General features: G+C 31.5%; 1 protein-coding gene across 2 annotated transcripts in view; it reads right to left on the bottom strand.

The window, feature by feature from the left end:
- Nucleotides 1-24,638, bottom strand: part of LOC142329725 (aminopeptidase N-like) — a 193,826-nt gene extending 169,188 nt beyond the window's left edge. For both annotated transcript variants that reach the window (XM_075374460.1, XM_075374461.1), the window contains exon 1: nt 24,455-24,638. The gene's annotated coding sequence lies outside the window, so the exon portion shown is untranslated. The remainder of the gene's footprint in view (nt 1-24,454) is intronic.
- Nucleotides 24,639-25,060: the final 422 nt, after the last annotated feature.

The raw sequence follows: 25,060 nt of genomic DNA, 5'->3' as shown, positions 1-25,060 counted from the left end.
CAATTTAGGAAAATAAGATTAAAAAAAAATATATTACTTCTACGTCATGTTATATCCTTGGCTATAAGTTTTAACTTCAATAAATCGTTTCATATTAAGGGTAAAAAATGTTATTCCTTTTAATCATTTATGCATCAGAATTATGCGCTTTCATTTGATTATTTAAAATATTATGAAAATTAAATAAATAAAAAATATAAGAGGGACTAAAAACAAGAGATAAATATTGAAATTTAGAAAACACGACTGCTAAACAAAAAACATTACTGACAAACAATACTCTGTAATACAGGATAATTAAAGAGTATGAGGGTGACAATTATGCATACATATAGTATAATTTTTTTTCAGATCTTTAAAATCTATTTAAACACACCCACACCCACTCTCACTCACTCTCTCTCTCTCTCTCTCTCTCTCTCTCTCTCTCACACACACACACACACACACACATATATATATATATATATATAATAACAAGACATTTTATTTTAAAATATTATCTTTATTAATCTCTTGAGTTAACCATACAAACATATAAATTAAATTCACTACGTTTTACTTTCTGTAACCTTCGTTGCGTGACAATACACATTCATACACACATCATACAGATTTCTCTTGCATACTTGCAGAGTATGAGATACGCGAAAGATTAATAAAGATAATATTTTTAAGTAAAATATGTCTTGTTATATTTAATTTTGCAACTATATTATCAGTCTTATGATAAGATATCTGTTATCGTTCTTTTCGGTCTTGAGAAGAGTTCTTTATCAAGAACTTGATTTGCCCCAGTCCCCAGAGCCGGACACGCATTCAAACAGGAACTCAGCTGTGGGGGCTGCAATTGCCTCCAACCACCTGGGCAATAATCCTGGATCCGGCTACGCCATTTCCAAGGCCCCAAGACAGCCGGGACTCTTCTTGCCATTCTCTTCCTGGCCGGAACTCGGTCTGTTCTTGCCATTCCTCAAATAAGAAGACCTCAAGGGTACCCTCATCGGGACTCCGGTCTTTACGTTGCTTCCCTTCAAATGGGGAACCCCCGAAGGGATCCCCAACCGGTACTACGGTATCCAGGTGCAGCATCAGCCGAAGAGATACATGAAGAGATGATTTGTTTATTTTATTATAACTGTAAATAGCTTCAAAGAGTTTTTTTTATTTGTAAATTTATGTTTTACATAATTTTGAAAATAAATATATAATAATATTTCTGAATTAATAAATAACCATGGATTTTGCATTGTTCCTCCCTACGCTCGGCAATAAGATATAACACCTAGCATGTTCCTCAAGTTAAAATTCAATCTAAATGCGTAGGAGCCTCGTGAATGGAGATTACGTTATTGTATTAATCTTTTATGATATTAATTTTTTTAAATAATATGGTATTTTATTCAAATTTAACTTATCTTTCTTTTTACTGTTTAGCCCCCGGTAACTACCGTTTAGATAATTCTTCAGAGGATGAATGATGATGATATGTATGAATGTAAATGAAGTGTAGTCTTGTACATTCTCAGTTCGACCATTCCTGAGATGTGTGGTTTATTGAAACCCAACCACCAAAGAACACCGGTGTCCACGATCTAGTATTCAAATCCATGTAAAAATAACTGGCTTTACTAGGAATAGAACGCTGGAACTCTCGACATCCAAATCAGCTGATTTGGGAAGACGCGTTAACCACTAGACCAACACGGTGGGTTATTCAAATTTAACTGATCTGGTTTGTCGCCTCAAGTTTAAATTTCAGTTGATTTTATAAATCAAGATATTTTATTGGGGGGAAAAATAGTATAATTAAGCAATTAAACACTGCGATATAATGGCTAAAGGAAGGCACTTTGCATTTTTCTTTTGATGTAGAAATACAGAACTTTTTCCTTATTAGTAATTGGGAACTGATTTTTAGGTCATCCAGTATTTACACATATAATTTTTATATCGAGTGATTTAGTAATCAAAATAAAGTTAATAGGAGCTTCAACCAGTTCATAGAATCATTGTAATAAACGACTGCACGAGAATTCGATTGTTTTAATAAAATAAATTAATGAAGAATAGAAACTTAATTTTAAGAAGTTAAAAATTGAAAGTGGTATGAACAGTTGATGTAATTACGAGTACTTAGAAAATGAATGGGTCAAACAAAAGCAGTGAAAGTTGGTTAGTACGTAATACATGCCTTTATAATCCAGGCTTCTTACCTGTAGGTGTCCTAACGTGTTGTCACATCTAAGTTTTGTATCGTGTTAAATAAATTTTGTTGATGTGTACACACTTTCTCTCTATGTTGTATTTCTTATTTAGAATTTTTTATTGTAAATTAAATACAAAAATCATTTTTACAGTTCCTTTTGTAAATTTATTTAATATTAATTGGTCTAGAAACAAAATTAATCAGAGTTTTTCCTTCCACTCTACATTCTTAAAATGTATACTTTTATCTAATCTCTTCTATTAATACTTCATAAAACTTCTAATATAGTACATCCCCCAAAATACGTTTTTTAAAAAAAAAGTAAGTATTTTAAAAAATTTTTATATGTAATCTTTTACGGTCTCAGTTCGACCATTCTTGAGATGTATGATTAATTGAAACCCAACCATCAAAGAAATCGGTATTCACGATCTAGTGTTCAAATCCGTATAAAAGTAATTGTCTTTACTAGGAATTAAACGTTGGAACTCTCGACTTCCAAATTAGCTGATTTGGGAAGACGCGTTCACCACTAAACCAACCCGGTGGGTTGTTGTTTTATCCTACATTAATACTGCTTTAATGTATATTAAACAACTGAGATGTGATGTTATAATTATCCTCTTTTAATTATCGATGAGAAATTTTGATTAATAGTTTTTTACTTATTTAGATAATTCTATGCACAACACAATTTTGAAAATTTAAGAATTGCTCTTTTAAGAACATTACGGGTATTGTCTGTAATTTTAGAAAAAAAATGTTTTATTGATACATATATTTAAGCTGTTCAAGATAAAAATTTTTGATACCCATATGGATGGTTGCTTCATTCACATGAGTAAAAAATATGTTGTCTTGAATAATTGTTGGTGAGATAGATATTCATTATCTTAAGTTATCCTATAGTTGTGTTTTTGTTAGGTGTTATAATTCATACGAAGATGATTCATCCTTTTTTATCACCTACCCTTTTTCATTATCCTTTTTCCTTTAATTCGTTATTTTTGGTTTCGTGAATACAAATCTGATGCTGTATAGTTTTGATTTTTGTTGACGATGAGAAAATTAAAAGTCAAATTTTCTTCTGTTTTACCTGGTAAGGGCTAATTACGGATTCATGGTGTACAATAACTGAAATATCGATGATAAAATTGGATGCAATTATATGTAAACAGTTTCTGAATAATATTCATTCATCAACTCAGTTTCCGCTCGACCGTAGTGAAGTTTTATATTTATTTATGAATTTAAAAGGAAGTAGGAAGACCATCTCATTTGAATTTCTTTAGTCCTTAGATACATATGTTGATTTTAATCCTAAAAGCATGGACCTGCAGTTTTTGTACTAATTTATGTTTTTCTTTAGAGGTTGCATACAACCCTTAAGGTTTATGATTTACTTGCTCTTTTATGTAAAACTTTTGAAAATCGGATGTTTTATTTGAGTAAAGCTTTATTTTTTCCTATACTATACGCCACTGGAATCAATCATTATGTTTATAAAATTCTATTGATTTCTCTGAATATGTTACTCTTTCACACAAAAACTACTCGACCGATTGAGCTGAAATTTTGCAACAACATAGTTTTTATACCTTGAAAGAACATACGATTACTGCGGTTACGAATTATTTCACATTTTCAAGTTGGTGGTCGTTTTAATGGCTAGCGGTAACAACCGGATTATTTTCAATGCTGATGTTCAACTTCATGATGCCCAATCCTTTGGTCAAATCGAATTCAACTACTAAAAATATTTGAAATTAATTTTTTCTAAATCTTTTTCGATATCTCTTTTGGTTATCGATAAAATTAGCTTTAAAAGTGCTACAGTATACGGTTTTCATTCCTTTACACCTACCCTTCAGTTTCAAGCATCTCCAGATTCTTCTACTTATTTTTAGTAGCCTTATCTTCTAGCCTTTTCAGTGATAGTAAATAAGTGACAAAGACAGATTTTTCAAGTAGCTGGTTTCTACTCGAAGAGTCTATGCTTCGTTTTCTGTGAGACACCTGTGTCTCACAGTCTACAATTTCCTGTGGAAACGATATGATCATATACATTTCAGAGAAAAGAGCTATAACTAGTGTAAACTCTTGTTCTTTAGGTTATCTTATTCACAAACTTGGCTTCAGAAGACGAGATGAATGATTTGTAGCGTGTGTGAAAATGCCATGCCTGACCGGGATTCGAACCCGGGACCTACGGATGGAAGGCCGAGACGCTACCACTTGCGCCACGGAGGCCGGCTGGCTATATTATTCACGAACTTTTCCACAAGAAAAAATGAAAACAAATAAAAAAAACACAAAAAGTAAGAAACGAGTTACGATCATCTCCTCGTGGTCATTGTAAGGTAACGCTAAGAACCGTGCAAAATACTTTTTTACCCGTATGAAGGACGTGTAAAAAACAGCAACTAGTTGCATCTGTCCCTACAGGACAGTCTCCTATGACGCGATCTGCGTCATTGCGGGAACGCCGCCAATAGACCTATTGGTTGAGGAACGATCCTTGCGGTTTGAAGGCGTAAACAAAGAGAATGCAAGGGCGCAGATCATGGCCATCTGGCAGCAACGGTGGGAGGCGAGCCAGGTAGGACGGTGGATTATGCGTCTGATTCCGGACGTGAGTGCTTGGGTGGATACTGCCTCACTCAACTACTTTCGGGCCATGGGAACTTTGATAGCTATCTGCATCGCTTCAAGAGGAGGAGAACGGCGGGTTGCAGGTACTGTGCGACAACTGACACAGCCGAACACACCTGGTTCGACTGTGTCCGGTGGGAGAACGAGAGACGTCAGATTCCGGTGGCCTTAACACCAGATAATGTCGTCAGACACATGCTCCAGAGTGAGAATGGATGGAGGGAGGTAGAGAGAGTGGCTCGTCTCGTACTAACAGCGAAGAGGCAGGAGGAACCCCCTTGACGTGCACACGGCCCTCGATGTCAAAAGAGGCGTCGAAATGTGTTTTGTTTTTGTAGTTGTTAATGTACTTCGCTAGGTTAGGAATTTATGATTGTATTATGTGTCTTTGCTCATGTTGTTGTTGGATTATGCTGCCGGATATACCGATGGACATGGAGTGGGGGGATATTGTGTGCGGTGCTCTACCACTGACGGCGTAGGAGGTATGGCGCAACAAGTAATGAGGGGTCATCGGAATGCGTGGGTGATCGAGGATAGATACTAGTCCATCTGATGCGTGTAGGGGCCAGGGAGGCAGCCTCTATGCCTAGGGTGTTCGGGCCTACGCACGCGCAAAGTGGGTGGGTCGGAGCTCCCCGATGATGGCATGGGGACCCTCGAGGTGTGCATGGGGGGACGCGTAACTGTGAAGGGCAAACGAAATGTATGTCTTGATCAGGTACAATAGAGACTGGAAGGGTGCTCTTCTGCGGAGAAAAATTTTGTTCACCGGAAGAGGTGATTAGTATGTTTTCGAGGAGGCACGAGAAACCCCCGATGGGATGTCCAAGTTCGGACGAGCTAGGGAGGGCAGACTGCGCTGCCATGAAACCCTGAGGTGATTGTGATAAGCTTTTTAGCGTGGGCTGGTCGTCTTGGGGGAGTTTAAAAAAAAAAACTAGTTGCACCTGTCTCCGGTTCCGTAACTATAATTTTTAAAAAGGGGGCCGATTATTCTGAAACCCGCACACATCAGATCACTCAAAGTTTCTAGTCCTGTGCTGATCAAACTGTTGCTCTGAAGGAATTACAATAACGGTTTTTAAAAATTGAAAGGTTTTAATTGTTATTTTTCAATATTATTCTCATAAGTATGAGGATAATGAACATATGAGGGGTCCAGGAGGCAAACCCTCCTGGTTAGACGTGAAGGGTGAGAGAAGGCGATCCCTGACCGACTAGTAAATAATATTCATTCATTTTTTACTTTATTTTATTCTATACAAGTATTTTAAATCATATAATTGAAAAAAAATAAAACCACAAAAACTATCTGCGATAATGGTTGATTCATTTTAGAATAAATTATTCATCGACTAATAACGTCAATAATCAATTGAATTCTTTTAATTAGATAATTTATTTATATTTAATTTTTTTTATTAATGAAGAAATTATTATATCTATTTATTCCATAAATTAATTTCAAATGACTTTAAATGATATAAAAAGAGCAGGAAACGTGTATCTTATGAGTATATTGCATTTATTTAATATAACAATATGTGACCTTTAATTTTTAAATTACATCTAATTATTCATTATATGTTCCATTGTAAGAATACTTTGTAGTCTTTAAATATAAAATATCAAGATTACTTATGATGTTCCCTTTAATTTACGAGTTATTGCTTCTGATAGTGTAATTGACGGATAAAATATTAATTTATAATCATTTTAGTCTATAATATTATAACTTTACCGTTGGAATTTATTGACAATTGTAAATCAATACAACAGCGGTATAGAAAAACGAAACGTTTAAATTTACATTAGTTTCATTCTTGGCTTTATAAAAACTTTGTTGATAGCATCAAGGAGTATCAAGTCATCTTTTGGGTTAAAATATTTAGAGATTTTCTTGCTACGTGAAAGATCAAATGATAGAATTCCAGAAAAATTCTGACTAAATTTTAACGCTGTCGGTTTTGCCTCAATATGGTTTGGTTTGTAATTAAAACTAAAATCTGAACAATAGAATCCAGAATTTTCTTTTTTTTAGCTTCCGATACCACTGTTAAATATCGCTTCAGAGGAAGAGATGAAATGGCAATTTTATTGCGTTTAAAATGCCATGCCTGACCGGGATTCAAACCTGGGACCCCCCGTATGAAAGACCGAGACGCCACCACCCCCGCATGGAGCCCGGCAGAATCCAATATATTGCAAGCGTAGACGTAAACTGTCGATTTCAAAAAAGAAATATAGATACGTTTTTTTTATGAATTCTGATAAAATAAAGTTTCTTCTGATAATTTTCAAATTTACTAGATTTTATCGTACAATTTTATCACATTTGAATCCGAGTATAAACTAAATTTCCGGTAATTTTTTAGGAATTCCGTTACAAAATTACGTAGAATGATATAAAGAAGCTTATATTAGCAAAGTAAATTAAAAACTCGATTATGAAAGAATACTAATGATTTTTATTAGATTACATCAACAAGTTTATCAAAATTTAAAATAATTATAAAAGGAGAGAATAAGAAAAATGCTGGTTAAATATTGACTTTCCTGGCTACACCGGTCAAATCATGCAATAAGCCTTCACAAAAATAAGTACTTTTCAATCATTAGAAGCGTTTAAATATAAGTTAGAAACAAAATTTTTCGAATTTCATTAAGTTTTTGAGTCCCTCCGTATCAATGGGACTTGTTTAATGTTTATAATCATTCTTACAAAGATTAATACAAATTAAAAAATTGTTCATTTTGGTAGCTCCCTTAATCTGTGGGGACAATTTAGTAATTTTTTTTTTATATATAAGGAAGTGATCCTTAACGAAAAATTAATTAAATATGTCTTTAAAAATATTGAAAAAATAAAGTATAAATTTGATGATAGTAATAAAAAAAAATTGCTTCTTATTTTGGATCCGGGGTATATTATAGGGGCCAGAATTACTTAAATATTAACTGCCCTTGTGACAAAGGAAAAAACTTTAATAATAAAAATTAAGAGTTAGAATATGCTTTTATGTAAAAAAAATATGTTTTAAGAGGTGGGGGTTGAAATTTTGAAAAAGGTTTTTTAAATTATTATACAGAGTATTTATAAAATGGTGAGCTTTTTCGGATTCTACTTGTAAAACTAAACAAAAAATATCCTTAGGAAAAATGGCAATTTCTCCTTCGTTCTCCTCCTGTCCGCCATTTTGTTATTTGTATAAAATAATTTATATCTCAAGTTCGGATGGACGAATAACATTAATATTTGGTAAGGTCTTGGGAATAAAGTTTTAAAATTAGCAAAAAAATCAGGACTTAAATACCTCCGAAAACTATAAAATGGAGACTATATTTATTTTTCAATCCAAATTTTTTTCAATAACAAAATTTATGTTATTTATTAAAATATTAAGCCTTCCATTTTGAACATATTTTTTAAATCGGTTAACAAATAGTCGAGTTATGGTAGAAAATTGATGTAATTTTGTGTCATAATTATTAGGTCTATTATTGTGAGAAAATTATTACTTAATTTGATACTAATTTACAATACTAGAATTAACAATAAATAAAAATTATTAATATTTCATCGAATTGAATGTAAAGTGGAGAACATGAAAACAGAAACATAATTGCAACGTAAATTTTCTCCCATAACGCAGCTATTTGTAAACCGATTTAAAAAATATGTTCAAAATAAAAGGCTTAATATTTTTGAAAAATATAAATTTTTATAAATCTAATATTTGTAGAGATATAACGAATTGAAAAATATACATGGCCGCCATTTTGTAATTTGCGAAGGTATTTGTGAAGTCCTGATGTTCTGCTAATTTTAAAACTTTATTCCCAAGATGCTTACCAAATATTAATGTGATTTGTATATCCGAACTTGAGATATAAATTATTATGTAAAAATAACAAAATGGCGGACAGTGGTAAAACGAAGGAGAAATTACCATTTTCCCTAAAGATATTTTTTGTTTAGTTTTACATGTAGAATTCGAAAAAGTATAACCAGCTCACTATTTCAGAAACAATCTGTATATGTTTATAACTACAACGCGGTTTAATAAAGCGCAAAATACCGAATAAATATATAAAATATAAATGTACATAAATATAAAATACACTTTAATAAGTTTTCTATAGGATGCCTCTGAAGAAAGTCTAAATTGGTTTTGTCGCGATACGTCATCCCCTTAACGAATTTTGAAAAAAAAATAATATGATCAATGTTACATATATAAAAATATTTAAACCAAATTTGATAAAAATCGGTTTGGTTAATGCTACGGCTATACGGCCAAAAGCAGTGCGACGTACATAAGTACACAAACACATACTCTTTTTTCGTCTAGATTGATCTAGGCGGGTCCTAAATTATAAAGATTTATAAAATACTCGATACTCCATTTTTGAAATGAACACCATCATTTTCCCTTTATTTAGATATATTCGGCGGGTAATATTTATAACCATAACATATATATATTGGCCGGCCTTCTTGACGCGAGTGGTAGCGTTTCGGCCTTTCATCCGGAGGTCCCGGATTCGAATCCCGGTCAGGTATGGCATTTTCACACACGCTACAAATCATTCATATCATCCTCTGAAGCAATACCTAATGGTGGTTCCGGAGGTTTAACAAAAAAAATAAATAAATAAAAATATATATGTAACATTTTATCACCGTAACAATTTTGGGAGACCTGATATTTGCATCCAAGTCATTAACGGAAATGTCATAGCCATTCCTATTGATAAGAAACATATTTTCCTGTTGAACTAAGATAACCCGTCCCATACTTACAAGAAAAATAAGTGGATCGGTTTCCTATTTTTTTCTTAATTATCAGGTATAATTTTCCTTATCGTTATACTACCCCCGTTAAAATGGACTTGATGTTCGACCTTCGTGTGAAACTTTCACTCTGTTCACTGCAGAGACTGACTATAATAAACGACATAAACATTAAGGAAAGCAACTCATATATATTGCAACTATTGCAGATTACATCTGAAATGCTCTAAATGAGTCACAGCCATTAGAAAAATTAAAATAGATAGTATAGAACAATAAAAGTATTGTACTCCTTTCTTTGAGAAATACAGAAAGATGCACTGTCTCCACTTAGTAGTAGAGAAGAAAATTGGATGTTTTTTGAAGGTAGTATTGTGCATATGAATGACTGAACTATAGAGACTTTATTAATACATATTTTTAAGATTTTCATAGATTAAGCAAGCGTTTGTTCATATCTTATTTAAAAAAAATAAAATTGTTTATATCTATCTATCTTTACTATTATATAAAGTGGAAGAGAAGGTTTTTGTTTGTTCGGGATAAACAAAAAAACTACTCCGACAATCAAATTTTTACCCGTTTCTTGGCATAACTGAGAAGAATTTTTGATATATTTCATCTTGAAAAATCTCTAAATATATACAGTTAAATTCTTATAACTTGAATACCTATAACTCGAACATTTCTGTAACTCGAAATTTATTCTAATTCCCGGCCGTATTGTATTACTTTATACGGAGATATAATTCCTTTAATTCGAACAAAAATCCTGTAAGTCGAAATAAAAAATTTGATTATTTTATTACAAAAAATAAAAAAGATCCAAGTTTAAAATTAAGCCTATAATACTGATTTTATTTTCAGTTCAGAAATATAAAACAAGCATGGTTCACTTCCGTTATTATGCGATAACAAAAAAGAAAGAATCAACGTACAGTAAAGAGGGAAGCGAAATCTTATACAACAGGCGTTAGTATTCACCGGAACTCGTGTGTCGTAAGAAGTGTCGATCAATGTGTCTTTATGACCGTCTCAGTTCGTATGCATAGTTTTCGTTTGTCTGTTGGGTTTTTTTTGCTACTGTAAACAAGGGTTTTCATATTCTGTTTTAGGCAGGTTTAAAAACAGTAGCGATCAAAATTTACCTATTGGTATATCAAATTTACGTGAAAAAGGCGAATACTTTGCGAGACAGTTCAATCGTACGGATTTCAAAGCTAGTGTGGGTTGGCTTAATCGGTTTAGATAGTCATGGAATAATTTTTAAAATTGTTTCTGGTGAAAGTGCCAGTGTAAATGAAGAAATTTGTAACACGTGGATAAACGGTACGCTAAAAAATTTATGATCATATACAACGAATCAGAAATTTTTAACGCTGACGAAACTGGACTGTTTTACAAATGTTTACGTGACAGAACTTTAACTTTTAAAGGTGATAAATTTCACGATGGGAAACGAAGTAAAAACAACTTCATCGTTTTTATAGGTGTGAACATATCGAAGACAGAAAAGTTGAAACATCTAGTAATTGGTAAATTGAAAAGTCCACGTTGTTTTGTAACGTTCCTTACCTATTCAGTACGAAGCCAACAAAAAAGTGTGAATTACTATTGAAATCTTTGAAAAATGGTTATTCAAATCGTATCATTATCATCATTCGAAAAAGAGAAAGATTGTTCTATTTACTGATAATTGCCCGGCACATCCAACATCGTTTCCTCAAGAATTGTTATCGATAAAATGCGTTTTTCTTTCCACCAAATGTTACCTTTAAACTACAACCAATGGATCAGGGCATTATACAAAATTTTAAGCAAATCCACAGGAAAAGGATTATAATGAAGCCGTTTCCAGAAATTAATCTTCTTCATTGTCTATGGGAAATTAAAAAATGTGACTGAGGTAACAATTTTTAACTGCTTTAAAAAAGCTGGATTTAAAAACCCACAACACGTTATTTTGTCGAAATATGAACAAACTAGCAGTGAAAACCTTTGTTCTAGCAACAATAATGATGATAATAATGAATGGCCCTCAGTTACCGATGTTTTTCAAATACCCATTTGCAAGTAGCGATGTAACATTTCGTGCTTATGCTTATATAGACGATTTGGTAATAGCTGAATACCTTACTGACGAAGATATTTTAATTTATACGATTAACGCAAGGGCAAATGAGAATGACACTATAGAGACTGATTCGGATAATGACAATGATGAACTACCCTGCTTACCGCTCCCAACTTTAATGGGAGTTACGGATAACGTTGATTCTGTTCGACGATACGTCGAGTCAAAAGATGATGTACCAGAATCGGGTTTTTCCGCAGTGCCAGATATAGAAGAATGGTTGATTCATTGCGTCAGAATAAACGTCAGACAACTATCATCAATTTTTTTAATCGATTTTAATTAAATTCATTTTTTTTTACGAAAGAGCCAATTATTGTTCACTTTTTATTTTATTCTCTATAATTTTAATATTGTTTTTATTTTATTTGAAAAACTTTTTAAAAAATAATCCTTTAATTTAAAACTGAATCATGTTTTATATACAATAATGATATGTTTTACTATTCCTATTAAGTTACAGCCTTTTGCTTTTGATTTTTCATTCATTAACGATTTTTGTTTAATAATTGATTATCAGTGAGAAAAAATGTTATTAATGTACATGTTTTCCTGCGTATTTAATCGCCTACATTTTGTTTAGTGTCTTCCGCGGTAATGAATACTCTTCAGATAACTTAAGTTTAATTTACTAACTACATACGTAATATATATAGGTACTAACCAGTAGTACGTACTAAATACTGTATTTATAATGCTGAATCATGTCATATAATAATGTTGCTTTGATATAATAAGACTGTATATGAAAAAAATGCAATATTTTCTTAAGTAGTGCTGCACATTTTACGTGAGTGAATTTTACAGTGGGTAGAAATTTCGAGTTTTATGCATTCCACTGTATATGTATATATATATAGTAGTGGAGCTTTCTCGGTTGAACCCCAAACTTTAATGAATTGCATTAAAGAACTGTGAACTACGAACCTCTAGCACTGTGTGAGCTGGGTTTGAACTGAATTTTTGAATCAATCGAATGAATAGTATTACAAAACTAATAGAACTAAATTTGCGTTAAATAAAATAATGTTAAATAAATTTAAAAAATAAATAAATAAATAAATTTATTAAATTAATTATTCATAAATAAATTAATTAATAAGAATTAATAATAAATAAAAAAATTAATAATTAATTAATAAATTAATTATTATTTGTTATTATAACTATTTATAAATTATTTATTTATTTAAATAAATTTATTAAAATTCTGCTTAATAATAATGGGTTTCCCGTGGAGACTGCGTGTGAGGCTACAATTGATGAGGAATATGAGCACCTCGTGTGAGACTAGATCAATCATTGCAATCAACTGGAAACAAACGGGATGCCCCTGGGACGTTGTTTTGGGAGGTGCAATAGTGGGCTCTTATAACATCTTTGCAAACAATCGTCCGATTTTCAAAATTCAAACGGAGTATTTGTTAATAGGTTGAAGACTAACATTTGCACGCATCAGGTACATTCTCGACCTCAACCTAACATATCACGGTTATTCGGAAATGTATATATATATATAAAGTTTGTCTGTTTGATTGTTAAATGTATATATATATATATATATATATATATATATAAAGTTTGTCTGTTTGATTTTTATCACATCACGCCGAGAACCAACTGACCGATTACTTTTGCAGGATGGGAGGAGGTTTTAAGCCGTACACCGAGGCCAAGCTTCCTTGAAGGTTAAGATATTAAAAATATTCATTATTTCTTCGCTGCCAAGGAGGGTAAAGTTGTGAATTAAAGATATTAATTAAAGAAAAAATAGATTAATCGATTTACTTTATTACTATATTTCTGCCATCATGGTAAAGAAATAAGTTATGAATTTTTCATCGTCAAATGTGTGTACTTTAGTTACCCTGGCTTTTGTAATTGAATTTTTTTTTAGATTTCTATAAAGCTTGAATACTATAATTATTATTTATCAGTATTATTCTCACAACCTTGAGGATAACATACGGTGCAGGGGTCCAGGTGGTTGAGCTCTCTAGGAGATTGGAATGGCGACAGAAGCAAGCTCTGCGGTTGTCCAGGGTACTGGTTCCAGATGGAAAATTCGGAATGGCGAACAATGCGAGCTCTGCGGCCATGGTGTAGACTCCATGGCCCCGGGAGGCCCCGAGGAGTCCCTGAGTTGGCTCCGGGATTTGCCTGGGCTAACCTCTGACCCGATCCCCGATGGTCCAGGTTTTGGCTAGACTGATCGTCTGGTATTGTTATAAAGTCATTATTCTAATGGTATTTACATACATAATTTTTTTTTATTGATTACCGATTTCAAAATATTTCTGTGACGCTTATTCAGCAATTTAATTTTATTTTATTTTAAATTATCCCTTTAGAATTAATTTTTTTTTTTTTTTGCTTGATGAATTAATTCACCACAGAAGCTTAAAAAGTGGCTTGTACATGGAAATATCGTGGAAATATAGAAATGGAATATTGTAGCGTGTACAAAATGCCATTCCTGGTCGGGATTCAAACCCGGTACTCCTCAGATAAAAGGCCGAGTGCCTTATTATTATTTATTTTTTAATATATTCATGATTATTTTAACAAATGATACGTCAAATATTTTTAATTTATACACTAACCGACCGTCTAGCCAGAACCTGACGAATCCAGAATCCAGACGAATCGCGGAGCATCTCAGGAGCTCCTCTGGGCCACGGGGCCTACCCCAGGACTGCAGAGCTCGTTTTGCTTGCCATTCCTGTGTTGAAGGGGAACGGCGCCTTGGACATACCGCAGCGTTCGTCGCTTCGGTCGCCATTCCCGTCTACCCAGAGAGCTCCGCCCTCTGGACCTTCGCATTGTGCGTTATCCTCATGATTGGGAGAATAACACTGTTAATAACAATTAAAGTATTTAGGCTTTATAAAAATCTGAAAAAGAAACTAAATTATAAAAGACAGAATAATAGTAGCTACGGTATCTATAAAATACACATTTGACTACGAAAAATTCATAACTTATTTCTTTGCCATGGAGGCAGAGATATAATAAATAATAAAGTAAAAGGATTAATCTTTTTTTTCCTTTATATATACAACTTCACCCTCCTTGGTGTTTAAGAAATAACGAATATCTTTATTAGTTTAACTTTCAAGGCGGCTAGAGCCTCGGTCTTGGCTTAAAACCTTCCGTGGTATAATATGAAATTTGAAAGTAATCGATCGGTTAATTCTTCAGATTTTTCGAGATGAAATATACCTAAAAACCTTCTCAGTTATGCCAAGAAATACGGGTAATAATTTGATTGCAATAGATCGGGTAGTTTTTTGTTTATCCGGAACAAATAAAACCCTCTTCGTGTTTGTGTAATACAAACATAATAATTGATATATTATACGGCTAAATATTTAAAATCCACTTTTCAGAAATGTTTGTTTAAACCATCGAATTAAAGAACTCAAAAATATTTGGTTTTTCTATATTTTAGAAAACGGCTCATATATATGCCATTTTTTTCGTTAAATCGTTATATTAAATTGATACATAAAAATGGAATTTTTTTTTTAAATCCGTGGTATGTTTGCGATAAAATTAAGTTATGTATTTATTATATCATTCAGAAGGATGAAGATTTTTTTAATTGTACGATTTATTAAATTTTTTGAGTTTACCTTTATTAAAAAAAAATATATTTAAGTCATTTTTTTCTAATTGTTATATCTATTTATTTTTTTTTACAATATCTTTTTTTGGTAATAAAACATAAAAATAATATTTTACAGTACTTAATAAAAAAAATATATCTGCTTGATTTTAATAAATTTTCTTAACGATTGGAATTTTAAAATTTAATTTATTTTTTTAAGTAAACAATTGCATTAACGTTCTTATAAAATGTAATAAAATTATACAATTATCAAATTTACAGTACTACTAACACGGATGTTCTTCTTATCATGACCTCATGATCTTTTTATCTCGGTAACTGATTCAATTAATTATGTTGCCTTGAAATAATTTTATTGGCCTAAGCACATTGAAAATAAAAAAGAATTTAAATAATTTTTCTTGTTGTACTAACCTTTAAAAAAAAAGAAGATATACTGTCAAAAAAAAAGTTGTAGAGATATGTAGAGCCACTGATAAAAAATTACCTCATAACATTTTTTCAACATTTTTATAGTCTAGAAACTAATCTTTCAAAATAAAAAAAACATAAAAACTACTGCTACCAATTCGATTTTATCTATTTATTGATTTAATTCCTTTTTTTATAGATTTATCTTAATGCATTACGATTTATAGGTTTTGTGTTGCAAAACCGAGATATATATATATGTATATAGTATATATATAATTTTTTCCCTTGTAAATTGCAATCTGTTCGACTAGAGAGCAATAAGCAACCTCACCTAACAGCTCAATGAGGTGTAGATGACATGTAAATGACTTGTAGTCTTGTCTTGCACAGACTCAGACCGACCATCCCTGTGACGTGTGGTTAATTGAACCCCAACCATCAAATCATTAGGATTTGAAACCTAAAACCTTCGACTTCAAAAATTAGCTATTATATAATTGATTTGCGACGATGAGTTAACCACTAGACTAATCCAGTTGGTTACATATATCACCGGTGTTTATATATATATATAATAATATATAATATATTTAAATAAATATATATATATATATGTTATATATAATTATGATACATGTTTATGATAATTAAAACACCAGATTTACAATATTTTATGATTAAAGAGTAAATCTTCATGAATGAAGTGTTTATGAATTTTAACTTTCCTGTCTAGATACCGATCTAGCTCTAGTACTGTAATCGATCTAAGTAGGGCATACGCGGTTTTCACCGAATCTTGACGTTCTGACACTAAGGATCCCAAAACACCGGATGGAAATTTTCCGGCTGTTCGTATGAACGTGTATGTGCACGCGTTTGTGTGTTCGATGTTACCTTCTAAATCGCATTATATCTCCAGAATTACAGGACCGATTTTCACCAAACAAGGTCAGATCATTTCTTTATATGGAGCATTGATGCCATTAATATTTGAACTTAAAAGGTCAAAATGGTGAGGCTGTAAAGCAAGGTTACACCCAGTATCTCCAGATTTCGCCTAATTAAGTTCATATTTTTCTTAGGCACATTTTTTAACGATTAAAAAATAACAATATTTGCAAAAAATGTTTTTGTAAAATCGCACACCACCCCAAAAAATTCTCTTTTAGTCGTCTGCTATGTTGTGACGTCACAGGCGAGCGATAGAATTAAATAAACGAATAGTATTTAAAGTGTAAAAACGTATCTCGGTCTGGCTGGTTCTCTAATTTGATCGCCCAGTTGACTGGGTACCTGGTACGTTAAGTCTCGCGGCTAAACAAGTCTGCCGACCGTACAAGCAAGATTTGTTCTATGTAAGTTGTGAAATTACATTAGTTTAGTTGGCACTGATTGTCGCCGCTAGTATGGCCATACCCCGCGGAATTCATGGGGAAAATTGGCCACTCACAAGAGGCGAGTCAGTATGGCGAGAGCCGCATTGTCGGATCGTGTGGGGAGTTCCTTGATGCGGCTGCTTCGTTCAACCGACATCAGTAGTTTACCTAAGGGAAAAGACTCCTACCGCGCTGCTGTAGAAAACTAACCGAGAGATATGGCTAGCTACCAGCGAGATTAAGGTTCCAAGCGCTTTATTGGTGGACAGGTACTTGCTGGCATTCAACGGCCTAGGCGTGGCAGTGAATTGCTGTTTTGACGAGAAAAATTTAATTATTGATAGTCATATATGTTTTAGTAGTTGACGGGGTGCGCCTACCCATTTTGGGGATATATGACAAGTGGGCGCTGGGAAACGCAAGCGAGTGGTGTATGGTATCACGCTTATTCCGCTCACGCTTTTAGGTTAGTTCTAGGAGCTAATAAGGTTACTAGTCGCTAAACTAGCCGTTCTAGTCGCTAAACTAGTCCAGGGTCACTAGCCGTTTGTGGCACAGATATCTGGTCTTATGCTTTAGGGTACCGAATACGGGGGTGGCGGGAGAAATGCCGAGCAAACCAATTCCCGCGGAATTAAATACGGTGGCTCGGTACCTGGTTCCGTTTAGCCTCGCGGCTTCACCAGTCTGCCGACCATACAAGCGAAATTTGTTCTATGTAAGTTGTAAAATTACACTAGTTTAGTTAGTGCCGGCCGTCGCCGCTAGTAGCGCCACCCCCCCCCCCCCCCGAATTAAATACGGTATGTGCGCGCGCGTAGAATCATTGAATAAAATAACCGAAAATATATTGTATTAAATAAAATTATAGGTATTTAAAATTAAGTTTTGTATGTATGTATGTGTAAGCCGTGTATCAGAAACAACAGTGTTGTCAGATTTTTTTCTATAATGTAATATTTTCAATCGATGAAAAAAAGGAATAGTAGTATTTTGTTTTCATTAAGCTCAACCCTTTCAAAATATAACAATAGCATTTTTTAATTTAAGCGATTTCATCATTTTTAAATATAACAGCAGAGATCTCTTTAATATGCAAACTAAACTAAACACTACGATTTTAGATTTTAAACCATCCTTTAATTATAAAAGCGAGTAAAAGGAAACATACAATTCTACTTAAAGAGTTTAATAATTTTGATTTTACGTAATTGAAAATTTAAATTCTGACTTAAAAAATAGAGTAATCATTGTAATAATTGTTGAGAAATAATTCCCATTGGAATGTAGCCTTCGGTAAGAAAAAATCCTATAGTAAGTATAATTTTAGATTTGTTTTATAAACCTTTTTTAATTTTGATTTAAATAATTTATAATTATTATAATTTTTTATTTTTAAAAAATAGATATTGTCCTATATACGAGGCTCGGCTGATAAATTTTGCAGACTAGCGCACTACGCGGAGACAAAAGGTACTATCGAGTTGGGTATAGCAGCATATGATGGCTAAAATCCCTCTCCAAAAACCTGCGATAATACGTTGAAATCCTTTTATCGGTTTGTTATCAGTAACAGTTGAAATGGAGTCGAATACAGCCAATATGTCAACGCAGTTAAAACAGCGCGCAGTGATAGAGTTTTTAACAGAAGAAAATGTGAATCCTACGAATATTTTTCACGGTTTAAAAGCGGTTTACGGTAGTTCAACTGTTGACAGGAGTACTGTGAATAGGTGGACGTTGAAATTTCGCGAATGTGAAGCTGGTAAAGCGACAATTGAGGACACAACTCACAGCGGAAGACCAGTTTCTGTGACTGACGAGAAACATCGAAAGGAGGTGGACGATTTGCTTTAAAGTGACTGGGAATCACCTAGCAATGTATCGTTATTCAGTTAAGCATATCTAAAGAACGAGTAGGCCATAGTATCAAGCAATTGGATTACCGTAAAATAAGTGCACGATGGATACAGCCCAAACTCTCTGATGGCTCTCCGTAAGCTGAAGTTTGAACCTGTTCCACATCTGTCATACTTGCCGGATTTGGCTCCGTGTGACTTCTACTTCTTCCCTCATCTCAAGAGAGATCTCAAAGGTAATAATTACACCACCGAAGATCAGGTGAAGGAAGCTGTGGCCACTTGGATCCGAGAAAGACCGCCAGAATATTTCAGTGACGGAATGCAAAAACTTGTCACACGTTGGGAAAAGTGTATCAGTGCAAACCGGGATTATATTGAAAAATAAATACTGCATTTTGTAACTAACTTATTGTACTCATATATTTTTTATTTTATTCCAATATCTCTTTTCATTCCCATGCTACGCACATATGTGCAAAATTTTATCAGCCAAGCCTTGTAAGACTGAGTTTCCTGGATTAAGAGATTGGTCTTATTACAAATTGTATGCAGTTTAGACATACAGCAATAAAATTGTTATTTTATTCCTTAGTTGTTTCTAGATTATAGTAACCATCTGATATCTGGTGATCTTAACGTTCATTTTATATTAATTAAATCGAAAAAATTACAGAAAACATTTCTTCACTATTGTTTTTTTACAAATTCTATAATTTTTATACATTAAAAATATCACACCAGGATTTATTTTTTGTTTGTTTTACCAACTCTTTTGAAATAAGACAAAAGGTTGCCTGTCGCTTTGCTTTATCTGATGCACATTTTGCTCGGGGAGATGAGTATTTATTATTTAATCGTGATTTATAAATATCACGGAAACAATTATGCTATTAATTTTCCCATATCTTTTATGACGCGTTTTTATAATATGATTGGTTTACATTGTGATTCCTTTGATTTTATGGTATCCTAATGGTGCCTCTTCAATTTAAAAATTAATGTACCGTGTATGTAGGTTCTGTTTTGATTTTCCCTTTTTGGGTCTCTCAGGAGATATTGCAGTTTTGGATAGATTTTACTTATTTATTTTTTTATATAATTTATTCGGGTTTTTCTGCTCTTTATTTATAAATAGTTACATATCTTGTTTAAATCTTTTAGAATATATTATAATAGATGTGTGAAGGTATTTTGTGTTGCAATACAATTTTTGTTTTTATGTTGTTGGCACAATGACGATGGTGTAATACAATTGTAATTTTTATTATCATTTGTAATAATTAGATCTAATCTTGGTCTGTTGTGAATGACTAATTATTGAATGAATAAATAAATAAGCTTTTTCTTACGTAATATATGCGATTGTTATTAATAAATAATAGTAAAACTTAATTAAAAACCGAACCCAGGATAACTCAGCTTATATACTAATTAGTTCCTACCATAAAACTAAAAGTAGATAATATTATTGATATATGTATATATAAAAATACACATATCATTTTGGAAGATTGATTTTACTATTTTTGATTTCTAAACACAAAAAAAAGGTGAATGATGTACTAGTTCCTTTCTTCATATAATTTGCACGTGTCACAATTTTTTTTTATGTACATATTACATGTGTATATGTATTTATATTTGTTAATATAATTGTATATCATCCCAGAAAGAGAAAACCAGTGTAAGCAGCGTGAATGAAAAAACATTCTGCGTATTAGATACGACATTATTTAACAAATATTTAATTTAAAACACATTTTGTAGTACCAGAGAATTAGAAACCCAAAATTAATTACGATATTTGCAGATTTTCAAAAAGCCTACGATACCATACATCGTAAATCTTTATTTATAATACTAGAAGAATTTAAAACGGATACAAAAACGATTAACATTATTAAAGAAATACTAACAAATACAAAATCCAAAGTTAAATTTGTGGAGATATGTGTGAACCGTTTGAAATAAAAACAGGCGTCGGACAAGAAGACGATAGACTTTCTCCGACTCTCTTTAACTGCACTCTAGAAAAAAGTAATTAGAGAATGGAAGAAAGAAATCGAGAAACTAAATATTGCAGAAAATGTTAAAATGGGATTTATAAACACAACCTTATTAGCCTTCGCAGATGATATCGCTATATTTGTAAAAGACATGGACGTGGCTCAAATTAAAGTTAAAAAATTAAGCGAATATGCTAATAAAATAGGCTTACAAATTTCTTTCGAAAAAACTAAATGATTCTCCAACGATAAAAAAATAAAGTACAAACACTAAAAATTCTAAAAAATGAGGAAATTAAAAGAGAATCAAAATATAAATATCTCGGAGAAGTAATAACACAAAACGCTCTAGAAAATGAAACGTTAAAAGAGCGAACGCAAAAATGGCGTTAGCGTTCAACTTAACACGAAATTTATATAATAAAAAATTGCTTTCGCAAAACGCTAAACTCCGACGTTACAAAACAGTTATTCTTTCTGAGACGTTATATGACGCTGAGTGTTTGCAAAATTTTTCAAATAAAGATCTTATTAAAATAGAAAAAAATAATTTTAAGAAACATATCTGGATCAGGACGGAATTTATAAACTAAAAAGTGTAACAGAAATTTATAAAAATACAGAAAAAATAAATGACACGATCCGAAGAAGAATTTTATGAGCAAAAATTGATTAACAAAACAAATATTTAACTTTTATAACAGTAGAACTATTTAAATTAGCCGGTTTACAGAAATAGGAAACGATCTTAAAACTTTAAAACCTCCAAAGAAACCTGTTTTAATAGAGACCAATTTAGATATTTATCAGAGAATCTAAGTTTTTAGATAAGGATAAGAGGATTATATGTAGAAAGTGGACCCAGAAAGAAAAAACAAGTGAAAAAATGAAAAAAAATATTGGGGAAAAAAGAAGCTCCAAATTATTATGCAAACGTGATTCTTAGCGGTCCGGATGAACAAAAAAAAGGATACGACACATAATTAAAAATTTAAATTTAAATAACAGTCTAATAAAATTTTGAATTTATGACTAAGTATGTAAATCCATATGTTGCGTAAAAAATATTACACACACACACACACACACACACACACACACACACACACACACACACACACACACACACACACACACACACACACACACACACACACACACACACACACACACACACACACACACACACACATACACATACACACACACACACACACACACACACACACACACACACACACATATAATTATTATTGTAATAATATATTGCTGCGTACAATATGTATATTTAATATGTACAAGCAAGTTTTCATATTAAAAAAAATTTTTTTTTATACTCTTATATAACTGCTCTTGGACTGTGTATGTGTGATTCATGGTACGGAATCGCTTAGTCGAATTTTGAAGCACTTCCGCTTATCTACTCGCTCTGAATTTTGCATACCGGTTTGCTTCTGATGACGACACATTTTAGCAACATTTCCAAGACGCTAAGATGATCTTAAATTGCTACGTGAAAAAAAATGCCCCTTGAACTTATGCAACTTCGTTTACATGAAATTTTTGGTAGTAAAAGAATTATCCATGTCTGATATTCAATTGATTAAATTGAACGAAAGTATTTATCGTTCGGTTATATTGTAAAGTATAAACTTTTGAATATTAAAAAGTAGAAAATTAAAAATATATAAAAAACTTTTTAAAAACCACTCCTTATATTAAATGCGATAAAAAGTAGAAAATAAAATACATGTAAAAGTTTTTTTTACATATTTTGGCCTAAGGAATGGGATGCTAGAGCAATCCGCTTCATCACGCATATGAAGAAATTGGCAAAAACGTCAAATTTTTAATTCGATGCTATGACTTTCACATAATCTTATATAAGTTTGTTGTCAAATCCATTCTGAGACAAAGTCCTAAAATTATTTTTTACATTTTAGTGTGTTTAAATTTAAGAGTGGTGTTTTAAACATTTTTTTACATATTTTTTATTTTTTACTTTATAGTGCGTTTTATATAAGAGTGGTTTTTAAAAATGTTTTTTATATATTTTTTATTATATGATAAATTGCTTAGTTTAAAATTAGTTTCCCAAAAATTATTTGTATTATGAATACAATGAAACATTAAATTTATAATAAGTTTTTTTAGAATTTTTTCGAAAAGTAATTTTAAAGATAAAACATCATTTTGTTTTTCAATTTGATACGGTTATCGTTTAAGAAGCATTGATCCGACCGATTTCATAAAAAAGTTATCAAAACCGTTGTGAATGAATTGCTGTATGAATGTATGTACTCGTAAACCCGAAAGCGAGTGGATGGTTTCGTCGAATAGCATCCAATGATACTCTGAATCAACGGGAAATATACTGTGTAATTTTTTTTTATAAGCTTTATTTACATATTTCGTTAAATTTACAGTTTTCAAAAAAGTTATTTTTATTTGATTATAAGACCATTAATATTGCAACGGATTGATATAGTCGTCCCTATTATTACAAAGTTAATTCATTTTGTAAACTCAAAATAATGTTATTTACAACAAAAAAAATTAAGCTATAATGCTAACAAAAATTCACATTTATACTTAAAATTCAATTTTTTTAAATAAATTTTATTTGGGTTAAATTTTACCAGAAAAAAATTTCGTTTTTTTTTAATTTTCCGTTTAAAATTACAATAAACATTTTATAAATTATACAAATTTAAATCTTGTTCTTATTTATTTTTTTATAAATTATTTTTCAACAGCGGATTACGTGAGAAAAGTTTATTTGATAAGATTTCTTAAAACTTAAAATTTAATTCACTAAATATAAAAAAAAACTATCCTGGTCATTTTATTTCTGTTGTTGAGACAAATAATATTGTAAAACAAACGCGTATTTTTAATTTTCGTTTGTAATCCGAGTATCACTAAAAAAAACTAATATTTAACAACAAAAAATGTTTTTAAATTTATTTTTAAAGAATTGTTAATTTAAAAAAGAAACATTTTTTTTTTTTTAATTTTGATATTATACTATTTTATACCAAAGTCTTTTTATCAATTAATGTTTGATACTTTATCTTTTCTAAATGAGAGCAGATCATTCTGAGACGTGAAAAACAAATTCGGATAATCAGGTAAATTAATAAACCTTAAAATAGACAACCTATATAAAATCTTTAATCGAATTAAATCGATTTAAAATACTTTTTACCAAGTGTTTCTTTATATATACGTATAAAAAAATTAACTTGAAGCACGTGTTTATTATTTAATTATATTAATATAGCTGGAAATAATCTAATTCTAAAAAATAGAGATAATATTTTCAATTAAAAAATAATAATAGTAACGTGTAATATAGGCTAAATTAATTACTTGTAAAACCTTTGATAAACAGCACTGATAAAATTCACTTTAAAATAATTTTACACTCGAACGCATTAAAAATATTTAAACACTACTTGGTAAACAACTGATACAAACATAATCGTACAGTCTACTAAATAGTCTCGCCGGCGCGCTAAACAAGCGAGTGGCACGAAGCAGTTGGCTTATTGGTTTTCTTTTTACTGTTATGTCCATAGAGTAGAATTGTGGTGCTATATACCGGGAGAAGTAGATAGAACAACAGAGCGATTGTGATTGGCTGAACTATTTTTGGTGGTACTCCAATTAAAATATTAAAGTAACTTAGTTGTTTGCGTTAATTTTTTTTAAAATACTATTTTATTTTGATCGTATAAATTTTTTAAAATAATTATACTCTGAAGGATATCAGAAAAAAATGTTTTTACGCATAAAAATTGTAAAAATTAACCAAAAAATTTAAGCAACCAGTTATCATTTCCTTTTTAATTTTCTCAGTGTAATTTTATAAATAACTTTATCTACGGAACAAATTTAAAAGATTCTTTTATCGTAACTCATTTTCAATACATTTACTTGCCATTTATATTACTTTTTGTAAAGGTCACTTTTCTT

This window comes from Lycorma delicatula, chromosome 9 (genome assembly GCF_047948215.1).
Source record: "Lycorma delicatula isolate Av1 chromosome 9, ASM4794821v1, whole genome shotgun sequence".
Lineage (NCBI taxonomy): Eukaryota > Metazoa > Arthropoda > Insecta > Hemiptera > Fulgoridae > Lycorma > Lycorma delicatula.
Note: the sequence above shows the minus strand (reverse complement) of the source record. Positions and strands in the feature narration are given on the sequence as shown.